Here is a 10,914-nt window from a genome sequence, read left to right as displayed (position 1 = left end):
AGATTGGCCCAGTTGCCCAGAAGGTTGAGCCTGCTGGGTACTGGGTTGTCCTTGCACAACTGAGGGCTATCTTGATGGACTGGATGGCTGAGCAGACTGGACAGTTGGTTGGCCTGATTGGATTTGAGGTTGACCAACTTGTCCAGACGGTTGACCAGACTGGACAATGGGTTGGCCTTGCTGTACGTAAGGTTGACCACCCTACCCAGAAGGGTATCCCTCTTGGACCCCAGGTTGACCTTGTTGCATGTAAGGTTGCCCTGGATTTCCAGAGGGTTTCCCAAGATAAGTAAAAGATGAACCACCATAGGCTGAAGGTTGTCCTTGGAAGGGTTGTCCTTGTGGGCCTCTAGGTTGCCCTGGATAAGATTTTCTGTAATACTGCTGCCCATAGGAGGGCTGTGTGTAATACGACTGACCTTGAGAAGGTGGTCCTTGAAAATTCACAGGGGGTACTTGGCCACCACCGTAACCAGTGGTACCCCAAGCAACAGCTAATGGGACTGAGACCTCAACCCTAGGTTGAGATGGCAAAGGCTTGTGGTGATAAAGGTGAGCTCCTTGAGAATCGTAATAATGAAACGGGCCTTGCATTCCCGGATTCTGAAAGGAATGGAAATTTTGATCGTATGCCCCCCTGCTGGAATGGAACCAGAAGTAGGTGGGGCATTACATGTAGGATCAACAACTCCGAATGTGGATACCGACAGGCAACTATTTTCAAATCTCGGGGAAGGTCCAGCAATAGTGGTCACAATTGAGGATGTAGTGATGGCACCAACAACAGGTGCTGAAGAAGCCACACAGACAGTTGGAATAGTCAAGACTGAAGTGACAGATGTATTGTGAATTTGAGGAATAAAAGACTTCGAAGTCGGAGTGATGGTATGAGACCACATAGAACCCGTAAAGGAGGTCCTAGAACCAATAACATCCCTCAAAGCCCTATAGCGTAAGGGCAACATGACAGCAAGAGGGGTGACACTGAAGGGTGGAGTTTCCGCTGGGATAGGAATTTCACTGCTCATTGCAACGAATCCTTCACTTGTGATGGGGGATGTGTCATCCATGTCAGAAGAAGACATTGGGACCGAAACACTAGGAGGAGTGACGGGAATATCTTGTTCGGAAGGCTCCCAAATGGGGTTCCAATGAATATCGTAAGCCTCGTCTTCTGGAGCGCGAGAGTTGATCGGTTGGATACTCAGAATAATAAGGAGAGTATCACTACCAACCGGGATCTCAGGAGCAACAAAAGAGGGAGACCCTTGGTCACTTGGAATAGGAGACGGGATCGGTGATTCCGCCAGGATGATTCGCTTGAAAAATCCTAGGAAAACTAATGGGAAAGAACCCTACTCAAGATAATGCAAACAAGATCTAACAGGGTAAATGTGAATGTGGCCGAATAAATTTTAAGACACAAGAACACAACTTGACCTTTTCATCTTTAAAGAGTCAAGAAAAGGACCAAAATATGACTCTAGTCGCCTTCAAATGTTTAATGAGCCTGAAGTGACAAGTGCTGAGATGAACCTTTTCTTTTAAGGAGTCCGAAAAGGAGCGAAAGTGACTACTCTGGAGAACTAGGCAAAAGGTTTACCAGACAATCTGTAAACCTGCATATACACCTTGGCAGTTGTATGAAAACCAAGGACTTCCCATACGGCAGTCAATCTTCCCAAATTCTGTGTTCGGTGCATTACGGTTTGTAAGGCGGCAGACACGGCTTCCTATGGATAAAGGATGATAAACCTAGTGGGGTTTCGCCATATACTCGACGGTACATGGGAGCACAATTCCGTACTAGACCACTATTTAATCACAGAAGGAGGAATCATCCAACCTTAAGTGGAAACAAAAGTGACTAGGTTTAACGACGCCGGAGCACGTCTCTAGCCTAGACCTCTAAATAGTGTGTGTTATGTTCCAATGCGTTGTTAGATTCATTCAGTTCATTTTAAAGTTGATCTTGGATTATGTTTTAGTTTTTAGGCCTTACCGTATGTATATAATAAATCCTAAGATGCAGCTAGAATTCATGAAAAATCCTTTTACTTCAATGAACACCTACCTATGGGAGGGTAGAGAGATCATTTCCAAACCAAGAAAACCAAGACAACACAGGCAGTCACTTCAATGCATACAGACACCAATTCTTAAAGTGTATAGATGCTACTAATGAGAGATCTTAATCATTCGCTTTCCAATATGCAAACTTGAAATGCAAATTCACTTTCACTTTCGTACTAAATGAATGCAACCTTTTTGATTTTGATGTCTTTAAATCTAGAAGAGACAAACAAGCAACAAGAAAGTGTGGAAAAGCCCGGTTGATCCAAACAATTGTAATCTATGTTTGGTAGCGAAAAGAAATCAAATCAATGCCCAAAATTGGTTCAATAACATTCACTAAACAATCAACCAAAAAAAAGCTAAGGGGAAGGCTCAATCAAATCAACAAGAAGCCGCAAATGAACCTTGAGCAAACAAGCAACCAAACCAAAAAAATTCAAGGAACTTGAAACAGTGATCTAGGTCACATAAGCAAAAATACAAGATTCATTCAACAAAACTCACGAGAAAGTGCCTTAACCATGAACAGTGAGAAACAAGTCATCAAGCAAGCGAGAAAAGCAAAGGACCAGTAAGACTGATGGACTCAGGAGGAAGAATTGAGAAAATCAATTCTACAACAATCAGCATGGGTAATACACAAGAAACATGCGCTGATAAAGCACTAGCATAGCAACAAAGCGATGTCAGTGCAGAAGTACATGACTTTTCCGCAATGGTTCGATTACCAGAACCATCATGAATGTTAGGCATAATTACGCGATGAATAGGATATTATAAAAGGGTGAGCTCGATGACAGCGCGACTGTTAAAATTAAATATGTGATGATGTTCAAAACAGTGACAGGAGAACCAAAAACTCCCAAATCAAAAACAGCCAATCCTTCAATCAAATAGGGGTATTTCCCAGATCAACCGAAGAAACTCAGAGGACTAATAACTAATCCCCAAAAATTCAAAAGAGACTAAATCAAAAAAATCAAGGCAAGAGAAAACAAGAAAAACAAAGGCCAAACCTCATCCCCAGGGGAGTTGCCAATTTGTGATGTAGGAAAGTGTTCCCTCTGTGGACAGAGGCAACCCCCCTAGCCCTAGAGTGGGTCTAGTCACAAACAAGGACAGATCAACAATAGCTTTCCTTAAACAGTTAAATTTGGAGGCCTACCTCAACCAGTGGTCGATGGAGTTCTGTTGCACTGCTCCAGCTTCCACTTTCTTCTCCTCAACGAGTGATCAACCTAAAACAAAGCAAAGGAAATACAACAAAGCACGTAACCGGATACAACAGTGAAGTATTTACTCACAAATTCAAGAAGTCATGAGCTATCAAGTACATTACATACAAGACATAGGAAAACATCATTTATTGCATTAATAATGAAATAAGAGTTAGCTTACAACCAAAGTCTTGACGTCACAAGACTTCTCAGAAAGATTCCAGCCAGCATGTTCTTCAAGCATTCACTCTTTGAAGATGGATCTCCCAACATATAAGAGCTCTCTCACTCATAAGTTTTACACAAGATCAAGGGCACTTCACAACCTTCCACAAGCTATCAACAATCCCACACTTATCACACTCACACCAGCTATCTAGCAAACTCACAAACGCTAACAACACTGCTCAACTAGCCAACTATTAGAAACTCCGGAACTAGGAATGCATATTAATGGTGAGAGTTTAAATAGGAGAAGGAGTCTCCATGAAAGGTGGAAAGGAGAGCTTATCATCAAGGAAGGTAGCACAATTGACAAAACTGCCACACCAGGGAAGGAAGGGCGACATAAACAAGGCCAACAACCAGGTCTGGAGTCATCTGGAAGGCCGACTGTTGGAACAATTCGCCCAATTTGGATCATCGTGGGCACAGAACTGAGTTTCAGCGCTGACATCACAAGTGATCACTGCAAATAGTCAGATCATCGTTGAAGAGACCACATAGCCCCGTGCTGGTGTATAAAATCTGGCCATCGTGGGAACCATGTGTACTTCCCTGTTGGTAGCGCGAATGGACTATTCATCAGCGCCTTTCAGTGTGTTTATTAAGCCTATAACCGTGATGAGGCAGATACTTTGGGAAAAGTGGGTAAATTGATAGCATAGGAGAGCATTTGTCTGTCATGGGCATGTTTGACTTAGACACATGACACAATGAGAAGACCGGGAGTGAAAGCAGTGATAAATTACTGTGTAACACAAGCAGTGGAGGAAAGGATACTCACAGAAGCCCCTTCATCTATGATAGTACCAACCATGATCATTCTGTAAGCTTGTACTATGATTCGGATGGTACATTAGATGGTAGGTGGGGTCTCCCTAGTAGATTCCAATCGAAGGAAAAGACTAGATTGCTTGGAGGAAGGACCGAATAAATGACTGGATGAATCTCTAACGAACTTCCTTCCTGCAGTAAGGGAACAGGTAGATTGACCCCAGGTTCATCAGATTCTATGTTAACAAAAACAATTTGAACGGTGTCATTCTCATTCTCTTTGGTGACTGTATCATCTAAAGGTAGACCTTCTGAAGACAAGACTGGGCCGACTGCCATCTTGATCTATTGACCTTGGTCCTGTGCGGACTCAGAGGGTTTATCTTCAATGATAGATGCTTTGACCGACAAAAAAGGTGTGCGAGTTGGATTTTCAACTAGCGATGGACTCGGGAAGGGTTTCTTATATCCAGGAGGAAGCTGTAGCGGTGAAGTAGGATGGTTATCCAAGACTCTTTTAGCTTTGTCCAGGAAGGGACAACAGTGGAGGGCATGATCGCCTTCACACAATCTACAAGGAAATTTAGATCTTCCTTTTTGTCCATTGACTTTGTTTTCACCAGTTGACGGTGTGCTTTCAACATGATTGTTAGAGGTTGAGGACTCCAGATTGTGCAAGCGGGGAGACCAGTCCCTTAAGATCCGTGGGATGCAAGGAAAATCTCGATGATAGTGGTCTCATTTGCAAATGACACATGGAGATTTAGGTTTGGATGGTGCACTGTGTGGATTTTCGCCAGACGATGCATGGTTGCCCCCTTTTGCCGTTGGCTTCTTCTTCTTCTTCTCCTTCCCTTTCTTCTTCTTCTCAGTTACTTGGTTTTTAGTTTTACTAGCTTCACCAAGCGAAGAGGAAGAAGGAGAGGGAGAAACAAATGAAGTAGAAGGTTGGGGGGTAACTCTAGTATCATCTGGTTGCTGATTTGATTGCTCAGGAATCACGGTGTTTTGAACGACAGAGGTCGAGAAAAGCCATACTGGTAGGCCAATTGTAAGTCCTGGAAGGGACAATGTAGCCATATGAGGTGCACCAACATCTCCCCAAGAGGAGAAGGGACTAGGATTCCCCCCAAGGGGAAATCCTTGATTGGTGGACTCCATTTTCTCAACCTAAGACCAACGAGGGAACAATGATGTTATTCTAATTAAAATAAATTTTATGACGCTTTGACACAAATTGCTTTTTCAATTTGTAAGAGTCGAGAAAAAGATAAAGATGACTCTAGTCGCCTTCGATTTTTAATGAGCCTGAAGTGACAAGTGCTCAGATGGACCTTTTCTTTTAAGGAGTCTGAAAAGGAACGAAAGTGACTACTCTGGAAATCTAGATAGAGGGATTACCAAACCAATCGCAAAATTGCAGAATACTTTTTAAGGTACGACAGTCAATCTTCCCGAATGCTGTGTTGCGATCGATAGGGCAGCAGACACGACTTCCTAAGGATAAAGGATATAGCCTATTGTGGTCTCCCAGTATATACTCGATGGTACGTGGGAGCACAAGTTTGTACTGGCACTTGTCGTATCAAAGAGGATGAATCACCCAACCTACGATGAAAACGATAGTTACCAGCCTTTACGACACCGAAATACATCTCTAGCCTAGACTTCTAAATGTTGTGCTTTAGGTTCCAAAGCGTTTTTATGTTCATTGAGGTTTATTTTACAGTTGATATTTATTAAGAAGTTTGCCTTTAAGGTTCACCGCATGATGTAGATATACAATTTCTAAATATGAAATCTAAGATGATAAATAGTCGTTTACTTTCTCTTTGTAATGAAAATCCTAGCTACTAAGGAAAGAGAAGTAAAATTATTTCAACATAGAGTAGAGAGCACACACTAAGATGCACTGTCCTAAATCAATTTCCACATGTAGTTTAAATGCAAATGCACATGCATGTATTTTTTTTTGGGTTTCCTTAATGTGAGAATGACAAAAAGAAAACTAAGTACAGATCTAAACTATCTTTTCTCAAAGTGCCACTTTAGCAATTTCTTGTTCAAAAACGAAAGGAAGACTAAGACGACACTTTGTGATTTTGAATTCAAAAAACAAAAGGAAGACTAAGACGACAATTTGTGATTTCGAATTCAAAAACCGAAAGGAAGACCACTTTGCGATTTCGAATTCAAAAAACGAAAGGAAGGATAAGATGACACTTTGCGTTTTCGAATTTGAAAAAGGAAAGGAAGACTAAGAGCGACACTTTTCGATTTCAAATTTAAAATTGCTTTCAACACTTGAAATACTATTAATTCAAATCAAATACAATGGAAAAAGTGTAATCGACTATCAAAAAGAGGAAGACTTTATGACACTCTTTTCTTTGACTGAAAATGACACTTGCGACACTTTCAAATCAAAAGATGACAGTTCGATTAAGTTACTGTTTGCAAAGGAGAACTGTAAATAATGAAAAATACATAAAAACATTCACAATTCTTTATCAATGGAGGCTGAATAATGTAAAGGAAGAGAGTTTCTACAGTGATAATGATCATAGACAACGAAACTACTGAATAAAGCTAAAGACAATGAAGAAAAATCCAAAATCTGGAGGCAAAAACAGTCTCACTCAATCAACACACCTGTAACACAGGGAAACAGGGATGCATCTCACCTACAGCACATGGGAGGTGCGATGCATCTAGATTTCCAATGAGAGACAGTGCGATGGTCTAGGGATGAGACTGAGCTTGGTTTTTGCTCACTTTGCAGCTTAGTTCAGGGATTTACGCTGAGCTAATGATAGGCAATAAACACAAAGTATAGGGGCTAATCTAATGAGGTTATTTGAGCTACCACCAGGGAACTTAGGATGATTGCAAGTCAGATGTTCAGTTCATAAACTAACCCGGAGATTGACTGAAGTAGCATTGATCTAATTTGCAGTTGCATAGCAAAAGTAGCTCGAAGGCTAGCTGGCTTAACTTTAGGTTCCGTTTGTAGTTTATAAAGAAAAAAAATAGAAACAAGCAAACAAACTATTCACTCCCCATCAGAGTTGCCATTTTGTTATCAAGAAAACTGGTGTCCATTCAGAGCTGCTAGTCCCACTAAGACGGGTAGATATCTTAGAAACAAACAAACTAAATTTATTTGTGTTTTCCTTTATGAGAGATAGATGAGAGAGAAGCAGAGAGTACCAACCTCAGTCTTTCGCTTGGATCCTTTCTTGTTTCCTCTCCCCCTTTGACAGAGCTTTGCCACTCTTTCCTCACTTGTCCCACTTCAAAGAACACCTATAGAGTCAAAGCAACACAATACCAACAAAGCATAGAGATCTATAGCCATAAACAATATAGGATCAGATGTATATTAACCATACAAATGCATATATCAATACAAGATTCAGAAATATAGAAGAATATGGAGGAAAACTCAAATAGCTTTATTGATAGAAGTAGTAGAAGAGAGGATTACAACCAAGTTTTCTGATCCAATGCCATCCTCCCAGCATGAAAGCCCTCTTCACCTCATGAAAAGCTAGATCACCCAACACTATGATGTTTCACAGAGAAACCAACAACACTTCCTTACAAAATACAAAATTCCAGCCTCTGTATCTCTAGGATGAGGGATCCATATATAGATATTTGCAGGTGGGTGAGTCAGCTTATGGGATTTTGATTAGTGTCATTTCTCTGATAGTTCTTGGTTCCACTTGGAGATTTCGTGATCTCTTACTCATCCCTGGGCGAATTCAGAGAGGCAAGTGTCAAATGGGCAGTTTCTAGAAGATTCTCTGGGTTTCCACCTAGCCAATTGCCTCTGCCATTTCTTTGCTCTCGCTCATTGTACCCTATAGAAGGGCTTTTCAGTATGCATCACACTTTTTGCATGTAGTAGGTGAGATGCATCGCACCCTTAGCACTGAGCAGTTTGTATGGTCCATTTTTTATCAGTTCTGAGTAGTTTTTAAGGGAGAACTTCTGGGAGATGATGTAATCAGCTGACCTTGTTCCTTTAGGGTATGAAACAACACTTTAGGGGCTTAGAAGCCCTTGGTATGGACATATGAGATCTGGGTTGCAGTGCCCAAATATGCCTATAATAGGAGGCAGGCTATATTAAATGTAAGAGCCAAGTGCACGACAAGGACCATTGTCTTGTCTTCAAAATCTATCTGGTGGGAGGAGGCCCGATGCTGTTAAAACTAGTGGTACAAGTAGGACCGAGTGTCGCGCCCATGCTCTGGTGTACGATTTCCAGGTGGGAGGGAAGCATGCACAGGTAACTACCACCTATTACAGAAGTATACCCAGACCTCACAACAATTGTATTGCAACTTTTGTCGATCAGTGGGACACGATGAGTGAACGTGTCGAAGTTATGACATAATGATAGAGAGAACCCTAGCCTACTAGGTGTAGATTGAAGTGCAGGGATGATTTCAAGGATGTGGCCGGGGAAGAGGATTGGGGCCCGAGCGGGATCGCATATAGTTAATTTGTTATAATTGTGGTGGACAAGGACACTACGCTCACGACTGCACTAACCCAACTAGGATCTCATGCCCCTACTGTGAGCAGTTTGATCATGAATTGGTAGACTGTCCAACCTTAATTTCCCAATTGAGCGAAAAGGGAGTACTCCAATCTCCACCAACCCAGAATATCTAGATGATGCATGCAGAACCTCGCGAAGAGGACCCTAGTATAAATATGGTACTACGAAGCGGTGCAACTGTAGGAGGGAATGAAGGTGGGAGGAGGTGCGATACACCTATGTAGAAACATAACACTGCGCTGGAGCAGGGGAGGATGGGGCCTGTTAGCCTCCTGTTGCAACAGGGTTTCATCTTTCATGATTGACAATTTTACATGCCAAATATGTCATACTTTGCAGGCTGCAGTGTTCCATATTTCCACAAGATGCCATGAATTGTGCTAGTCCAAATGGCACTGCTGTATTCCAATTTTGATGAGTTGTTCCAGTTTTGAAGAGTTTTCATTTAAGGGAGGTCCAAATAGTCTAATATTGGTCTCCCTAGGTTTCAATTTCCTGTTTAGAATATAGAGAATGTATCTGTCCAAATAGTTTAATCTTGGCAGATTTGTAGATAGGTAGAGAATCAAAGGGACCCAACTACTTAATCTGGGCCCTTGGTAGAAATAAGTGTAGATTTAGATAGGAAAGCATTCAAAAGAAAAATTGTAAATCAGGGTCTGCAAGTCTAAGTGCACCCACCCAAAAAGAAGAAAAAATGTTAGGAAGGTAGGCTGGGTAGGTAGCTGTGAGGTTGCAGAATGATGATTCATGATCAATCTTGTGTTTTAAAGTCTTATATCTTTTCAGATCACAGTTATCAGGCAGTTTTTCATCTGGAGGAGCTCGAGCTAGACATAACTAACTTCCCCTTCTTCTCATTTCCCAAGTCATTTACTAACTTCCCCAAAGAGGTCAAGATCTGCTTGATTCCTCTTAGTTCCATCATTCTCCATATCAGCTGCCTTGGTGAAGATCTGCTTCGCTCAAGGATTTCATTTCTTTACAAGTTCTTTTCCCCAAAATTAGCCTAAGGACCCTTAACTTAGTGCTTTCTGGTCATCTCCATATTAACTACTGACTGTATTATCTAAATCCCTAATCTGTATCCCCTTCCCCTACTAAAACTATGTATATAAATCCCAAAAATATTAAATATCCCCTCCCTGGCACTATAGCCATATTTCCCCTAAAGTCCGGGGAAAGGCAGTCCATCTGGGGCTGTTTTTAGCCCATCCGAGTCTTACAGGAATTAGTCTGGCACCTGGTCAGGCTAATAACCATTGTTGCCTAGTCCTAACCCTCAAAAACCCTCTTTCCCGCCCCTAACCGAAAGTTTTGTGCACAAATCATTAAACCCCCACTCATAAACCCTAAAAAAACCACGTTTTACCCCTTATGCCAATGTCCTGAGTGTAAATATATTAAACTGCCCGTTTATAACCCCCATAACCCACGTAAACCATAGTTTTGATCCCCCCCGCCCCCCGCCACGCTTTATTAAATTTGGAATATTCCGTGTATATTCCCGCCCCTTATCCCTCCACCGCCTAACCTTCGCTGCCCACCGTCCGATCACCCGCCCCACAGATCAACGGTGGGCGGGCTTTCCCCTCTCCCAAGCCGCCCAAAGGTTAGCATCCAGGAGATGGGCGATATTCCCGCCGTACTCCTGCCACGCGTTGCCTCCTGGGCTGTGGCGGAGCCCCCCCTGACAAAACCACCCTTCCTCAAAGGCGATGCGCCCAGAAACCATTTACCGCCCTCCCTCATCCTACGTCAGCACCACGTCGACACTGACGTCATCTGCCTGCGTGGCCTCCTACCAGCATACCGCCGAGTCACCCTGCCACGTGTCCTACCACATCATCAGACCTGTCGTACTGCCACGTCACCTCCGTACATGCTGACGTCATCATGCTGACATCATCCTGCCACATCATCCACCGTACGAGGTCCGTCATGCTGACGTCATCAGCAATTTTGGCGCGAAGGGCGAAAATCGCACTCTGGAGCCCCGGAATCAGTTTCTGAGGCAGTTTTTGATAGGCGCAAATCGCGCATCGCTGGATA

This window comes from Pinus tabuliformis, chromosome 1_1, assembly GCF_031772625.1.
Source record: "Pinus tabuliformis cultivar Carrire ecotype Pingquan chromosome 1_1, CPIR1, whole genome shotgun sequence".
Taxonomy (NCBI): Eukaryota; Viridiplantae; Streptophyta; class Pinopsida; order Pinales; family Pinaceae; genus Pinus; species Pinus tabuliformis.
Note: the sequence above shows the minus strand (reverse complement) of the source record.